The sequence below is a fragment of the Felis catus genome, chromosome D2, assembly GCF_018350175.1.
Source record: "Felis catus isolate Fca126 chromosome D2, F.catus_Fca126_mat1.0, whole genome shotgun sequence".
In the NCBI taxonomy this organism is placed as follows: Eukaryota; Metazoa; Chordata; class Mammalia; order Carnivora; family Felidae; genus Felis; species Felis catus.
Window position 1 is genome coordinate 70,137,136 of NC_058378.1, and position 17,300 is coordinate 70,154,435.

The following is a 17,300-nucleotide window of genomic DNA, read 5'->3' on the forward strand; positions in this document are numbered from 1 at the left end:
AAACACCAGTTTCAAGACCACCTCCAGCAACCAATCAGCACTCTATTTAATTATAACAAAATTCTTAGCTCTGTCTGCTTGCTGCTCGGACAAGTGGGGGGCTCTGGATCAATTTCTGGAGCCAGGCGGACTTGCCAACAACAATTTTCCTTTTCCCAGAGGGCCTCGGAGGCCTGGAGCAGCTTCCAAGGCCTTCCTCTCCGGCCTGCTCAGCGTGGGCTCCCTGACAGCGAGTTTGAAAAGGGTTATAGAGAGGCAGATAAATGCCCGGCTTGTTGTAGCCTCCTGACAGCGCCGACCCCCGCGCCAGTGAGCTCATGCCCGCCTCATTACGCTTGGTGCCAGATTTTTTCCATTAGCAGGTAATTGAGTAGAAACGAACATAAGCGAAGTTTGTTTCATCCCTTGGATTTTCTTGCTGGGGTTTGAAAGAAAAACACTTTAGCTTCGTTAGTGGAGGAGTGTCCTTGAAAACGTATTTATGTTTTCCAAGTGATTTGTCACTTGGTAGGTGTAATTAGCTCGCTCCCTGGGCCTCTCTCTTCTTGGTTTTTATTCTTGAAGGGCCACAATATCCAGAGAATAGGAGCTGGTTTCCTGGGCCCCCCTGGCTGGCTGACACCCAGTCTTACGGGTGGATGTGAATGGTAGGTAGCTGGTTTTTCTCTCTCCTCTCTCTTTCTCTCCAGTACACACACACACACACTCTCTCTCTTGCTCTTGCTCTCTCTCTGTCTGAAAAATCGCCAGTAGGCAACCCTCAAAGCCCTACTTCAGGCTTCCCTGGCCCCTACCCTTCACCTGGCCGTCACCTTCACAGGTGCTCCAAGTAGATGGTGCCCTTGGCTGGAGGGTGGGAGTGGGGTGGGCGGGGAGCCAAGCAAGGCTTTGTCTTTTTTATTTTATTTTATTTTATTTTATTTTATTTTATTTTATTTTATTTTCTCTTTTCTCTTATTCTATTTTATCTTATTCTATTTTATCTTATTCTATTCTATTCTATTCTCTTTATTTATTTATTTTCTTTGCCGCTTGCTCTATGTGTACCCCAGCCCGGCTTCTGATTTCACAGTTTGCTATTCCAGGAACAGATGTTGAGTGAGGCCTGATGCCTTCCTGCTTCCACCTCCCCGGCTCCTGTCTCAGCCGGTCTGTTTTCAGTTTCCTGAAGATTCCCTATCGCCTCCCAGCCTTAAGTTCTCCATTAAGGCTGGAGCTTTCAGAGGGGCGTTAGTTTGGGTGGGGGGAGGGGAAAGGGGGGATGGCAGGGGGCATGGTCTCCACACTCAGGAGTATTCATCTCACAAGAAGCACCCGGAGGAGAATCCTGGCCTCCGTTTCGGTCGCGAGCCCCGCTGTGATGCTGGCGCGTGCTAAGGACCGTCACCTCAAAGAAAAGGTAAGGAAGCGCTTGACTGTGGACAACATACCGCCATGCGTTCTCAGCGGTTCCATGGGCCCCATGATCCCCACGGTGAGAATCATCCCAGCAGGCGTGCAGGGCCGATGAATCGATACAATTTAAAGCAAAATGTTTCCAGAACCGTTCACCCCTTCACACCCCTAATATAGAAGTCTTTCTGAGGGGAAGAAGTCTCCAGAAACGTGTCACTTTCCGATGAGCAAACTTAGCTCACGTGTCTGTGTTCCTGTGGTGTTCCACCACCAGTGATGATGAGCATAGCTAACAGGTTTACATCCCTTTCTGTGCCAGGGCAAGGCGCCCTTCTAGGCGGGGCGGGTGTAGATTTGCCCAGAGCTAACATTCCAGGGGAGGGTGGGGAGACAGACAATGAGCAAGTAAACAAAAGGGCCACTTGAGATTCACAAGTCGGAGCTGCAGGGGAAATAAACACAGTGACAGGCTGGGTCATAACTCGGGAGGGTCAGGGAAGGCCTGACCCTCAAGGAGGTGTTATTTCACCTGGGGTTGGAAAGGTCAGAGGGACTTTTGGGTCTGTCTCCCATGTAAGGCGTGAAACCAGCTCACGTCACCAGCGCTCAGGCCTCTCAAAGCTCTGGCAGCCACTCCATTTCACAGACGGGCACACTGAGGCTGGGGGGGCCCTGAGGGGGGTGGGGGTGGGGGGACCAGGAACTGGAGCCTCTCCGATCCCCAAGCCTGTGTTCTTCCTTTTTATAAAAATAGCTCTACTGAAATATAATGTGCGTACCGGAGAACTCTCTTGTTTTAAGTGTACGAGTCAGTGTCTTTGAGGAAATTTACAGAGTTGTGCAACGATTACCACAATTCAATTTTAGAACATTTTCATCACCCCGCAGAGGTCCCTTCTTTGTCTTGTGCAGTCACGCCCCGCTCCCACGCCCAGCCCCGGGGCAACCACCAGTTGCCTTTCTCTCTGTGTAGACTCCCCTTTCTTCCCGGCACCGTCTTTTGCGTCCGACTTCTCCCACTGGGGGGAGTCCGCTCTCCTTCAGGGTCACGGTGGGGGTGGGGGGCGGGGAGGATTCGATTTAGGGAAAAGTCTCCCCAAAGACGGCATTAGAAACCAAGGAATACGATGTTGTTGGGGAGAGTTGAGCGGCCACCAGCTAGGGTGATACACCTAGGAATACTTTTGCCCCCGAGAACCCATGGTCTCCCTCTGGGGCTTACGCCATCCTGTGGAGAATGCGAGACTTCGCGTGCGATTTCTGGGGCCCGTCCGTGTCGTAGCGGTGCGTGTCAGAAGTCAGGTCCTTTTGGGTGTTAGGTGGTGGTGGTCCGTGGCAGAGATCCACGGCGTCTTTTCCCTCCGTTCACCAGTTAATGGACTTTCGGGTTGCCTCCACTTTTGGGCCATCGAGGTTTTTACCCTTGAACGCCACACTGACGGGCTGCCTTCTCCCCATTGGAGGAAAAGCCTGTGGGGCCTCTCAGCACTGCTTCTGAAGGATGAAATCGTCCTCAGTTCCCTTGTCTGTAGACTGCGGGTAATAACCTTCAGGCCGTGGGGCTGTGGAGGCAAAGATCTGCACGTCCTATCCGCCCGGTGCCCGGCAGATGGCAACAGCTCAGCCAGTGTGTGTCAGGGGCCCTCCCCACCCCTCGTTCTTCCCGCGGGGTAAGGTGCCCCCTCTGAAACCTCACCCGTGGCCTTCCTCCCAGCTCCAGCTTCAATCTGTGTCTTCTCAGATTATGTAATGTCTGACATGATTATTTTCTTTCTCGCTGGTGTTATTCAGGTCAAACCCAACATTGTTCCTTAACAGGAATCTCAAGTATTTCTCTCCTCTTGGCGCTCTTCTTCTGGTCTCTGGTTGATACATTTCCAGGGACCAATTGATATCATCTGCCGCTTAGAAACTAGGCCTCCTGGGGAATGGGGCTGGGTGGGGAGATCACATGGCCCTGTTGCAGCAAAAGGAGCACTGGGCCGCGAGTCCAGAGACCAGGCCTCGTGCCCAGCTGGGCTGAGTGGCCTCTGGGGCCAAACCCCGGAGGCATTTGAATTAACTTTTTCTTTTGGCAAAAGGCATCCTCTTCACGCATGCTGTCCTCAAAGAGGCCATGAGAAATTGCCTTTGAAAGTGTCTTGTAGGGGCACCTGGGTGGCTCAGTCTGTTAAGAGTCCGGGACTTTGGGCCCAGGTCACGATCTTGTGGTTCGTGGGTTCAGGCCCCGCGTCTGGCTCTGTGCTGACAGCTCAGAGCCCGGAGCCGGCTTTGGATCCCGTGTCTCCCTCACTCTCTGCCTCTCCCTCTTGCGCTCTGTCTTCTAAAATGAATACAGGTTAACAACAACAACAACAACTAAAAAAAAAAGTGTCTCTTGTATCAGATGGTGAGGCCCTTAGAAAAAGATGGATAGAATGTATCCCCACTGTTGTGTGGGGGCCTGCCTGGTGATGCTCTCCTGTTTGGGGGATGGGTGGGGAGGGGAGGGGAGGGGAGGGGAGGGGAGGGGAGGAGGGGCAGGTGTGACCACAGAACGCTGGACAGTCTCAGGCTCCTGCCTCTTTCCCTTAAGATCTGTAAGAATTTGATGTGGGTACTGGGCCCAGTGTGGCAGGGGAAGAGGGACACCGTGGAACTGGCCTGAGTGAGCCTCACCCTGAGACAGTGTCTGCCCTTGTAAACTCCTACGCAGTGAGGGCCAAGGGAATGCCCCGTAGAGGCAGACCCGTGACAGTTGTGTCCCCTGCACATGATTTCACCCGCTCCCGGCCTCCTCGGCCTCTCCCCTTGCCCCTCCCTCCGCTTCCCCGCCGTTTTCTTGTTTTCCACGGGCCAGACCTGAGGAGTAGGGGCAGGTAGGGCGGGACTGTTGGGGTCAGAAAGGACCCCTTCCTGGCAGCCACCGAGCATCACGATTAGGAGGAAGAATTCTGGTGCCAGCTAGCCTGGGTCTGGGTTCTAGCTGGCGGCTTCCCTGCAGGGCAGGGTGGCCAAGTAGAGGAACCTCTCTGAGCGTTGGTTTTCTTGGCTGCGAAGTGGAACTAAGACACTGCCTCCTTCTGGGAGGCCCAGATGAGATTAAAGTGCTTGAGCCAGTGTTTGACTACCCCACGAACTTTAGTTATTATCACTGCTGTCTGGAGCAGGAGAGAGTAAGGCCTGGCCAAGTGGAGGAGAGAGACGCAGTTGCCTGCATGATGTATTTTTGGAAGGCCACCAGACTCAAACTTGCAGAACACTCTCGTCACCTGAAATCCCCACCCCCGAGAACCCACGAGGGTCCCGAAGGCCCCCTCCGCCTCTCAGGTTCCTATTCAGACGCAGATAGCCCACAGGAGGGTTTATGGCGCCACCCTCTCAGCGGAGGTTCAGAGACAGAGAGGATGTGTGAGGCCCAAAGGGGGGTGATGTCCCAGAGCCAGGAACTTGTCCGTCCTGGCCCCCCGCTCCTGAGCAAGCACGAGGGTCAACTGTCTGGCCTTGAATTATCCCGATTAAAGGCAGACATCAGATCAGGTTGTTCATAAAGGGTCTTAGAGTTGGAAATGATTTTTTTTCCCCCTAACACAATATTTTCTTCTAGAAAGAAAGAGAAAAGAGGGTGAGTGGACGGATAAATGTGTGCATGAATAGGGGGTCGGGAAACTCGGAAGCTCTCATACTTTTATATTGTTTGTCTTCAAAGCAACTTGCCATCCCATGTCTTGTCGTCTTGTTTGAGAGAGAAAGTGACTTGGTCTCGTGACCAAGGGGCTGGACCAGACCAGTTCCCTAGCCAGTGCACTGATAAATGTTTAACAACTAGCACTTTGTCGGGGAAAGCCCTGACTTGTAACATGTTCCAATTGCTATGGTGTAAATCTCCTACCATGGCCAAGGTCAATCTATCCGCGTGACCCCATTGTATACAGGGTTGGGAAGAGATGATCATAAGCATGCCATTAATGTGGTATTTCCACCACGTAGATACAATAGACATGCGTGGCCTCAGAAGCGTAGATAATAGTAAAATCAGCAGTGCGTTTTGAGTGGTTATCACCTTTGCTGTTAATATAATTTATTGGGTTGTAAATGCACATAATTCTTAAAAACCTGCTTGAGGCACACGGAAAGATGACCACGTGACCACATGAGGAGAGCAAGCTACGAAGAGAGGGCTCAGGGGAAACTAATCCTGCTGGTAGCCCGATCTTGCATTTCCAGCCTCCAGAACCGTGAGAAAATAAATTCACGTGGTTCAGTGGGAGGAACGAAAAACTGGCTCGCAAAATTACTGGAAATTCAACAATCAGCTCTCACAAGCCGGTCGGAGCTGGATTTGGTATTCTGCTGCCTCCAAACCATGGGCCAGTGGGAGTCCACGGAAGTTCCTCAAACCAAGCCTCCCCCTTGCCCATCTCTGAAGTAGTCCAGTTAGAGGACACCCACTGCAGGCCCGGCCAAGATGGCTGCCCTCATTACCCGTCCGTTGAGTCCTGGGCGTGAAGGGGAAGTGGCCAGGCTACGAATGCATCCTTTACCGTGCGCCACCTCTTCCAAGGAAGTTGGGCTTGTCCTGCCTGAGTCGGGACTGCTTCAGGAAGAGGAGTCAAAGGCACTCAGCTTTCAGCCTGTTCACTGCTTGAGAAAATTCTAGCAACTCTCACAAAGGGAGGTTTGTGTGAAAGGAAAAGTGCTTGGGGGTCCAAAGAAATCAGAGTGGGGAATTCCACTTTCCTTCAGGGATATTGAAGACAGAAGTTCCAGAGGCCAAATCTATTCCCTTGACTTCCTGTCAGGGGAGAAGGGCATTGTGGGTAACCTCCTCCCAGAACAAGAAGCGAGGTCAGGGCCGAGGCCCCATGCAGGCTTGAGGCCTGCTTGCTCCTGTGCTCTGTGCTGGGCCCGGCCGTCGAGAGAGCCGGCAGGGAGCCCTTCCTTTCAGCCGCCTCTCTCCCGCCTCACCCATGACTCCCTTGGGCTTCTGCCTGCTCCAGGGGAGCCCATGGAGCATTATCCTGGAAGAAAGCCATTAGGGCTGAATGAGCAGGGTCTGCTTTCTGAAGGAGCCGCTCTGCTGCCCCAGTGACTGCCTGGCTCCTGGCCCTGGGCCATTGTGGAAGGACAAAGCTGACACACAACAATCCCACGACAATCTCCTCTCAGCCCTTTCTTCTTTATTATTGTTATTATTACCTTTCAAACACTCCAGCTTCTTGGGCTCGTTATCTCTGGTGAGGCCTTTGGCCAAAGTGTATGGGGGCCACTTCTCCCTCCTTTGCACCCCCTTGCCCTCATAGGCCCAGCTTCACTGCTGTCTCTTTGACAAAATACATAAAACCGATACTGATCGGTTAACATACATGACATCTTTAAACTTTAATCCATTTTCCCTCTCTCAACGCGGCGGGCCGGCCTCTGTAGAGGTGCCCATCCATTGTTCCCTGTCAAAGCCTTCTTGAGTGGGTTTCCCACTGAGTCACTTTTGTGTGAGTCAAATCAAGATTATAGGTAGCGGAGAAGAAAAAGCTGAGAAGAGAAGGTTAGCCCCTCATTTTAGACTTTAAGAAAAATCTGCCAGCAGGGGCCAGTCGGAGTGGGTAATGCACATGAAAGGCCAAGTCCAAGCTGGGTCGCCTGTGTCACAAGAGGAGTTTTTCAGGGAGAAGCACACAAAACACACATTGTCGTGGTCGCACACAGAGACATAAATTTAGGAACATGTTCGCCCTTCGCCTGAACATAGTTAGCTCTGATAATGAGGAACAATGAGCAGGAATGAAGCCTCCGGGATTGAGTAGAGCGAGCATTGACACTTGTTCATCCCACAAAAGTGGCTTCTCTCTCTCCTCTTTTTCTTATCTCCCTCCCGGTGCTGAATGAGCCTCGGCCGCTCACCAGTGTCCTCCCGCACCCTCGCCCAGGAGAACGGTGGAAAGGTCAGGTGTCCGACAGGAGGACAGCTGACCTCTGTGGCTTGGTTGGCTCTTCCGGATTGGACAAAAAGCCATTCTGGCACCTGAAGTCCCTTGGGGGAAAGCTCCAGAGAGGGTGCTAAACTTTCTCAAGGGACAAGATGGCCGTGGGAAGTTGGAATGGGGGTGCCCGGGGCTCAATCCTGGCCGTACCACCTTCTGTTGTGGGATCCTGGTCACTTACTTCATCTCCAAGTGCCTCAGTTTCCTCTTCTACTATGAGATGATGATACCGCCTCAGGGCTTGACAGGAGGATGAGATGCCTATAAATTGCGTAGCACCTTGGAAGTACTCAGTAAGCGTTGTGCGTTAGTGGTACTCACGCGTGATCAGAGTTAGTGGCTAGAGTAGTAAGGTGTGATAGTACTTTCAGACAACAAAAACCTTTGCAACAAGAGGAGTTAAGAGAAAAACGATTTGGAGATCACCCTTCAATTAATTAAAAAAAGCCAAGTCCCCAGAAGCTGCCGTTCCCTAAATATCTTGGTGAACGAGGCTTGCATCAGATGGTCTCCAGCGTGGTGGTTAAAAGCCGGGTTTGAATCTTGAGTCCGCCACTCCCTGGCTGGTTGCATTTAGGAAACCTACTTTATCTCCTTCAACCTCTGTTGTTGGTTTTTTCCCCATTAAAAAAAATAAATAAACGTTCAGTTTGCATACGGTAATATTCACCCCTTTTAGTGTGCCAGTTCTATAATTTTTACAAACATATGCAATTGTGGACCCACCACCACGATCAAAAAACCATGTAAAAAATAAAAATAAACGTTGAAAAAAAAAATTTAAAAAGGGGCGCCTGGGTGGCGCAGTCGGTTAAGCGTCCGACTTCAGCCAGGTCAGGATCTTGCGGTCCGTGAGTTCGAGCTCCGCGTCGGGCTCTGGGCTGATGGCTCAGAGCCTGGAGCCTGTTTCTGATTCTGTGTCTCCTTCTCTCTCTGCCCCTCCCCCGTTCATGCTCTGTCTCTCTCTGTCCCCAAAATAAAAATAAACGTTGAAAAAAAAAAAAAACCATGTAGAGAATATTTCTAAAACCCTCCAAAAATGCACTCTTTGTATTCAATCCCTTCTACCCCCCACCCCAACACCCCCAGCAGCCACTGATCTGTTTTCCGTCCCTATCATTTTTCCTTCACGCGAATGTCACATAAATGGAATACACAGTATGTGACCATATAACTCCAGTTTTCTTTCACTTGGCAAACTGCATTTGAGATTCAGCCATGTTTTCTCCCTGTATTGCCGAGTAATATTCTGTGGTTTTGAAGAACCCGTTTGTTTCTCCATTCTTCAGCTGAAGGACATTTGAATTGTTTCCAGTTTGAGGCGATTGTGAATGAAACTGCTGTAAACATTTACATACAGGTTTCATTTCCCTCGGGTAAATACCCAGGAGCGTGCTTGCTGGGCCATATGGTTGGTGTATGTTTCACTTTATAGGAAACTGCCAACTTGTTTTCCAAAGTGGCTGTACCACTTTGTATTCCCACCGGCGATGGATGAGAATCCCAGCGGCTCTGCGTCCTTAGTGCTTAATAGTATCAGCTTTTAGGGGTGCCTGGGTGGCTCAGTCAGTCGAGCGTCCAACTTCAGCTCAGGTCACGATCTCACGGTCCGTGAGTTGGAGCCCCGCGTCCGGCTCTGTGCTGACAGCTTGGAGCCTGGAACCTGCTTCGGATTCTGTGTGTGTGTGTCTCTCTCTCTCTACCCCTCCCCTGCTCGTGCTCTGTCTCTCTGTGTCTCAAAAATAAGCAAAAACATTTTTTAAAAAATTTAAAAAAATATTATCAGCTTTTAGACCGTTAGCTATTCTAATAGGTGTGAACCTTGGTTTCTAATCTGTAAAATGCAGACCATAGCTGTGCCTTCATGGTATTTTTGTGCATGTTAGTTGTTGTGGTCTATGTAAAGCACTTAGCCTAGCACAGTGCCTGGCAGGTAAGGGGGTTGCTGAATGCAAGTTGCATTACTTACTCTTCTGTCCAAGCCCCACATTCTTGCATGTGATGGATACTGTACATTATGCTTCTCGAGGCCCCTTCCCTGCGTGAGAACATCGGCCTATGTTGGTTCGATTGCTGCAGGGCTCTTTGAAGAGACCACTTTGTGTCTCTTTAAAACCAGGCTCTGTTTTGTCTCCCTGGCTCTGTGCAAAGGGACCACGCAACAGCTGCCGGCTCCAAGCCAGGCCAGTCCCCAGGCGCTCCGAGGCCAGACTTCGGTGAGCAGGCCGTCTGGGCAACCCTCCTGCCACCGCCTGAGGCCTGGGGGTTTTTCTTGGCCTGCTCTCACCCCTGCTGCTGGCCATTCCTTGCCTGCTTGCCCTGCCAGCCCTCAGCTCCCGGCCGGAGTCACAGGGCTCTCCACGCTCGGCTCCCTATTAAATATGGCTTAACAAAAAAAAAAAAAAAAAAAAAAGCAAAACGGGTTTGTGAATCAGTCTCTGGGGGATTTGGCCTGTGAGGTATCATGGAGGGAAACAAACTGTACAAACACTCCTTTCAAAGCGTGGCTGAGCCCTTGGCCTAATCACAGTGGTCATCGTGGAGGCCGGAGACGAGGGCGTTCATTCCCTTTCCTGACAGCAGCCCCGTGGAGAAGTGTTAATGTGCCAGGTAGCCCTGATATTCAGCAGCAGCCCAAGTTCCCAGGGCTTTGGGCAATCTGGCGGCAGGCCTAGAGATACGACACAACGGGCTTAAGTAATCCAGACAGCAAACCTAAAGAAATGTGGGGCAGATGCAAAGATATCGGGAGTTCAGCCCCGGTGTTAGGCAATGTGCCTAAATAATGCAAATGGCTTGTAGATAATGGGTGACAGGCTCAAAGACACGAGGCAGTGGGCCTAAAGAAACCAGGCGCTGAGCTCAAGAAGTCATGTTAGGAAGAAGGAATACAGGGGACAAGTCCAAAGTGGGGTCACGTGGCATTGCTTATATGGCACTTTTGTGTGAATGAGAAAAAGTCACCCCCCTCTGGGCAAACACAAATGTGGTCCTGTGGGTGCCCTACTTTGGGGAGCAGAGCATCCCCGTGGCTGGATATTCTTTGGCAGGACACGTCATGGCCAACATCCACGGCAGCCCTGGGTCCAAGGGCCCTATGTTCCCCTAATGCTCCTCTGGGTTTCTTTCCAAGTGGCTTTTCATGGCCATCAGATGTGCCCCACCTATGAGTTAAGCTCTGAGCAGGCCCTCCTGGGTCACTGGGATTGTCTTCAGAGATCATGGCTCTACAGTTTCTGGGGGAAGAAAGAAAGGTCTACCAACAAGGGAGCTTGAGCTAATAGCCAAAGCAAAGCCTAGTCTTGGAGAGCCCTCAGCGTGGGGAGGGAGAGGCAGATCCTGAAGTCATGATGGCACAGGGATGGCTGTCAGCAAGAGACTGACACCTCCAGCCTCCTCCTTTGTCCAAGGAGGAACTGAGAACGGCAGGGGCAAGGACCTGGTAAGGGCCACGGAGTCATTCAGTGCCAGAACGCAAAGCAGAATTACAAAAGGAAGACAACTTGAACCTCCCTTCTCTTGGCTTCTGGGGCCCACACTCTCTTCGTTCTTCTTCTGCCTCTCTCTAGCCATTCCTTTATGTGTCTTTGCTGGATGGCTCCTCCTCTTTCGTACCCCCGCCCCCCCCCCACCCCCCTGCCGATGTTGGTGTATCCGGGGCTCTGTGCTCTGTCCTCTCCCTCCATGTTCTCTCTCGCCAAGAAATCTCATCCAGACCCATAACGTGAAATGTCACCTAAAGCAGAGGATGCCCAAATCTGCATGCCCAAGCGTGTTCTGTCCCCAGAGCTCAATCTTGCGAAGCTATCCTACCAGGTGACACTTCCCTCTGGGTATCTAATAGGCACCTAAAAATGAATAGGGCTAATAAATCCTGATCATCTGTCCTAAGCCTTCTCCAGCCTCCTGTCCCCCCTCATAGGAAAGGACACTTCCATCCACCCAGTTTCCTTGAGATCCCTTTTCTTCATCCCATCTCCGTATCCAACCCATGAGCACTTTCTCTCAGTTCTACTCTCTAAACATGGGCAAGTCCAAACAATTCTACCTTCTAACATGGGCCCATCTACTTGTCTCCATTATCCCTATGACCAGCTTGGCTCAGGCCCACATTACCTCTTGGGCTAACACAACGGCCTCCTAACTGGATGCTCCACTTCTCCTCTTGTCCCCACCCCCTCCAACCATCTCTACAGGTGGTTGGGCTAATCTTTTAAAAACATGAATTCTATCACACCACTCTCAATATAAAACTCTCCAATGGACGCCACTCCCCTCGACTAAAATAGAATCTCCTGATCATGGTCTGCGGGGCCCTACACAAACCAACCCTTGACTATTTCACCAGCCTTCTCACAAACGTTCCATCCCATTAACCTTTCTTCTGTTGTAACCTCCCATGTAAGGCCCTTGGACAAGCCGTCCCATTCTTGGAATACTCTTCCCACTGACACGAGGCTGGCTTTTTTTTTTTTTTTTCTTTTGTCATTTGGTCTCAGTTCCATCTCTAGAGAAGACTTCCTCGTCTATCAATCTCAGTCTCAACTATCTACCTGATCAAGCTCTATCACATTATTTTTACTTTCCATGTAACACTCATCACTCAGATTATTTTTCTTGCTCTCATAGTTCCTGTCCTTTCCTTCTACAACGCAAACTCCCTGAGAATAGAGGGTTTGTCTTTTTCCCACTGGTTGGCAGAGTATCTGGTTTATTAAAGGTGTTCAACAAATATTTGTTATGTGAACAAATAATTGAACGAATGAATGAATGAGTGAGCACTGGATTTGTAGACTGAGAACCTGGGCCCCATCCATCTGCCCTGTGTCCTTGAGAAATATATTATTATTCATTAACTCTGCACACTTTCCAAGACCCTGCTGTAAGAGAGGCCGATGGATAAGAAGTCCTTGCCATGAGAAGTTAACAGAGGGACCCCGGAACCAGCCCAGAGGAAGTGATATCTAAATTGAGTCCTCGAAGACTAGGAGGTATTGCAAGAATGGTCTGGAGAGAGGGAACAGCAGGTCCAATTTCCTGAGATGAGAGAGAGAAAGCATATTTTGTTTCAGGAATGGAGAGGAATTGTCAATGGCTGGAACCATACAGTAGAAAGAATCAAAGAAGGAAGTAAGAAGGATGGAGGAAAGGAAGAAAGGAGAAAGTAAAGCAGGCAGGGAAAATTTGAACCTTGTCTTCTGGAGGCTTCTGTTTGGAAATCAGGAGGGAAGAAGTCCGGATCCTGTCCTTGGCCTTCTCTTGTCCCAGTCCTCCAGCCCTAGCTACTTGGACGGTCCCCTTTTGGTTCTCCCCTATGCCTGATGAGAGCAACAGAGGACACTCCAGGGTGGTCTCGGTCTACTATAATCCCCCACTCATCTGGACAGTTCTTTACAATTCAATAGGCTCCTTGAACCTCAATACAACCTTCATTTACAGAAAACTGAGTCCCAGAGCCAGAGGGATTTGCTTGGAGCTCCAGAGCTGGAATGAGAACCAGCTTTTTGGCCCTTGGCTGGAGCTCTCCATGCTGTGCTACAACCTCTTTTCTCCTGAAATATGTCTTCTTGGGCAGAATCTTCGCCTCCACCCAGGGAGTGTGCTATGAAGGAACTGAAAGCCTGACCTGGCACTTTCCAAGGGCCTCCTGCTGTGTTCCCTGTGCTCCAAGAGCTTTGTACAAGCCATTGGTGCCATTGATGGCTCTGGGCCAAGCTGACGGCATCTGTTCTTACTTAAAGTATTTATTTTGAGAGTCAAGCGTAGTTGAGCTGCATATTTTTTGGCCGAACCAGGCTGGCGATGGACTTGGCCTGTGGTGATGCCTGGGCTGTTGAGGAGACCCAGAAGTGGGTCCCCTTTATTAAGAAGGCCTTCTCAGCCCTGGAATTAGGCAGCTGCCCCATTTCTTCCCAAGTCCCTGGTGTATGGTGTTATATTCATGACATACTAGCAAGGGATGAGCGGAGCCAGGGAGGGGGTCCATCCTCTCCTGGCTCTCCAAATCATTGCATATCCTCGGGCAGATTTCTCTGTTCTGTTGGGCCTCCTGTGTCACGTGGAGACAACACTACCTGCTTCACAGAGTACCTAGGAGTCGCTGCGAGGTAAGTGGGAGAAGTGAAAAGTGCTGGTCAATCAGAGGCAGTTGTGATGATTGGTCAAGTGGCATGTGGGGTGGCCTGGATGTTTCTTGGCCCTTGCCTTAGTGTCTCGAAGACACAATGACTCACTGAGCACCGGGTCAGCAAGACAGCTGTCACTGTCCTCAGCAATGAGAACCTTCATGTGAGCTTTTAATAACAATTTTGAGGGCCAATGTCATTAGGAGCTGTGGTGCCAGGCACTGTGCTTCACAGGTGTTGTTTTGTGTAATGCACATGAGCGGCCCCAGACGTCAGGATGATTCCTCCTCAATTTCTCTGGAAAAGCCAGGGCCATGCTGTTTGCCTTTGGGGCAATTCCTATGATGCTTCTGCATTAACCCTCCAACATGGCGGCACTGTTGGACTTCCCATATAGGTTAAGAAAACTGATTATATATTTACTTACTGGGAGCAGCCATTTATTACGTAGGGTGAGGATGGTTAAAAGGGACACTAGGTTGAAGAGGGACGTTGGGAAAGACCCAGAAAGTCTACTTTGAGTGCATAAGCAGTGTCAAAGAAGCAACCTTGAGATTAAGGGTTGGAAACATGGAACACAAAGGAAGAGCGTTAGAAGTGTTTGTGTAGAGGGAAGACTCAGGGCCAGGCTGCTGACTTCAAGCACCTGGACAAGTAGAGATGGAGGAGAGAAGGCTCAGGCTGTTCTCGAGGCTCTGGGGGACACAAGGGTCAGAGCAGAGAAGGTTTTTCCTCTGTAAGAGCCTTATGATGGTGGAGTGAGCTGCTTCCACTGGGGCTGGGCTGAGAGCACTCTCCCTGTAGTTTTCTCTGTAAGAGCATCCATTTTTTGGAATCCTTATGACTGCCGTTAATGTGAAAGTGAAAACAGGAGGGTGCCTATTGGTGCCACTATGTAGAAGGTTCCCAATTCTGGACAAAGGCTGCACCAAATAATCTTTTTAAATTGAAGTGTAGTTGACACGCAATATTGGATTCGTTTCATGTGTACAATACAATGATTCAACGTTTATATATGTTATGAAGTGATCAACACCATAAGTCTAGCTGCCATCTGTCACCATACAAAGTTGTTATGATATTAGGAGCTCTGTTCCCTATGCTGTACATTACATCCTCTGACTTGTTATTTTATAGCTGGAGGTTTTTACCTTTGAATCCCCTTCCCCTATTTTACCATCTCCTTACACCCTCCCCTCTGGCAACCACCATATTTTTCTCAGCAGCCATGACTCTGTTTCTGTTTTGTTTGTTCCTTTGTTTTTTGTTGTTGTTGTTTGTTTTAAGATTCTACTTATAAGAGGAGTCATACAGTATTTATCTTTCTCTGTCTGACTTGTTACACGGAGCATAATACCCTTTGGGCCCATTCATGTTGTCACAAGGCAAGAATTAATTCTTTTTTTTTTTTTAAAAAAAATTTTTTTTTTTTAACGTTTATTTATTTTTGAGACAGAGAGAGACAGAGCATGAACGGGGGAGGGGCAGAGAGAGAGGGAGACACAGAATCGGAAATAGGCTCCAGGCTCCGAGCCATCAGCCCAGAGCCCGACGCGGGGCTCGAACTCACGGACCGCGAGATCGTGACCTGAGCTGAAGTCGGACGCTTAACCGACTGCGCCACCCAGGCGCCCCAAGAATTAATTCTTTATTATGGCTGGGTAAAATTGCATTGTATTTATATACCATATCTTCTTAATCCATTCATCAATCAGTGGACCCTTAGGCTACTTCCATACCTTGGGTATTCTACACAATGCTGCCATGAACGTAGGGGTGCATGCATCATTTTGAATTAGTGTTTTCCTTTTTTTCACATAAATACCCAGAAGTGGAATGGCTAGATTGTGTGATAGCTCTATTTTTAATTTTCTGAGGAACCTTTATACTGTTTTCCATAGTGGTTGCACCATTTTGTATTCCTATCAACAGTGCATGAGGGTGCCCTATCTCGGCATCCTTACCAACACTTGTTATTTCTTGTCTTTTAGATACTAGCCATTCTGACAAGTGGGAGGTGATATCCCATTGTGGTTTTGATTTGCATTTCTGATGATTAGGGTTGTTGGTCATCTTTTCATGTGTCTGTTGGCTATCTGTATGTCTTCTTTAGAGAAATGTCTATTTAGGTCCTCTGTCTATTTTTTAATTGGATTGTTGGTTTTGTTTTGTTTGATATTCATTACATAAGTTCTTTATATGTTTTGGATATTAACCCATTATCGGTTATATCATTTGTAAATATCTTCTCCCATGCAGTAGGTTGCCTTTTCATTTCATGGATAGTTTCCCTCACTGTGCAAAAGCTTTTTAGTTTAATGTAGTCTTATTTGTTTATTTTTGCTTTGGCTTCCTTGCCTGAGGAGATAGGTCCAAAAAAGTATGCCAACACCGGTGTCAAAGAGCATACTGCCCATGTTTTCTTCTAAGAGTTTTATGGTTTCAGGTCTGACATTTAAGTCTTTAATCCATTTCAAGTTTATTTTTGTATCTAGTATAAGAAAGTGGTCCACTTTAATTTTTTGGCATGTAGTGGTCCAGTTTTCTCAACACCTTTTACTGAAGGGACTGTCTTTCCCCATGGTATATTCTTGCCTCCTTTGTTGCAGATTCATTGGCCCCCTAAGCATGGGATTATTTCTGGATCCCTCTACTCTATTTCATTGATCTATGTGTCTGTTTGTGTCCTAGTACCATATTATTTTACTCACTTTAGCTTTGTAATATCGTTTGAAATCAGGGAGTGTGACACCTTCAGATTTGTTCTTCTTTCTCAAGATTGCTTTGGCTCTTTGGGGTCTTTTGTGGTTCTATACAAATATAATATTATTTGTTCTAATTCTGTGAAAAATGCCATTAGTTTGATAGTGATTGCGTTGAATCTCTAGAGGGCTTTGGGTACTATGACCATTTTTTTTTTTCAGTTATTGACTTATTTTTAGTTATATCTACACCCAACATGGGGCTTGCATCCCTGATCCTAAGGTCAAGAATCATATGCTCTTCGGACTGAGCCAGGTAGGCACACTGGGTATTATGAACTTTCTAACAACATTAATTGTCCCAATTCACATGCATGATATATTTTTCTGTTCATTAGTCATCTTCTTTCATCACTGTCTTATCGTTTTCGGAGAGTAAGTCTTTCACTCCTCGGTTAAATTTATTTCTGGGTATTTTTTTCTTTTTAATGCAACTGTAAACGGGATCGTTTTCTTCATTTCTCTTTCTGATAGGTCGTTATTACTATATATACATGCAACAGATTTATGTATATTAGTTTTATACCCTGAAAACTTACTGAATTCATTTATTAGTCTCAAATGATCTTTTAAGTAAGAATCCAGGGGCGCCTGGGTGGCGCAGTTGGTTAAGCGTCCGACTTCAGCCAGGTGACGATCTCGCGGTCCGGGAGTTCGAGCCCCGCGTCAGGCTCTGGGCTGATGGCTCAGAGCCTGGAGCCTGTTTCCAATTCTGTGTCTCCCTCTCTCTCTGCCCCTCCCCCGTTCATGCTCTGTCTCTCTCTGTCCCAAAAATAAATAAACGTTGAAAAAAAATTTTAAGTAAGAATCCATTTGAATTACCTTCTGTTCCTTAAAGGATGCTAAACATATTTGTTAAGGAAAAGATGTTTGTGCAAGGGGAATAATTGAGGAGTCTGCATTTGCAGATTTAAAAAAAAATTCAAAATCAATTTTATTGTACCCAAAACAGTGGAATTAACTGTGCATAATAAACTATTATATATATATATATATATATATATATATATATTAAACTATATATAATAAACTATTATATATATAAATATATATTTATA

At 48.3% G+C, this 17,300-nt stretch overlaps 1 long non-coding RNA gene across 2 annotated transcripts in view; it reads left to right on the forward strand.

Annotated features, from left to right (window-relative positions):
* The first annotated feature begins 378 nt into the window (after window positions 1-378).
* Window positions 379-17,300, forward strand: part of LOC109492703 — a 78,089-nt gene continuing 61,167 nt past the window's right edge. For both annotated transcript variants that reach the window (XR_006587326.1, XR_006587325.1), the window contains exons 1-2: window positions 379-647; window positions 1,309-1,399. This is a non-coding gene — a long non-coding RNA (uncharacterized LOC109492703). The remainder of the gene's footprint in view (window positions 648-1,308; window positions 1,400-17,300) is intronic.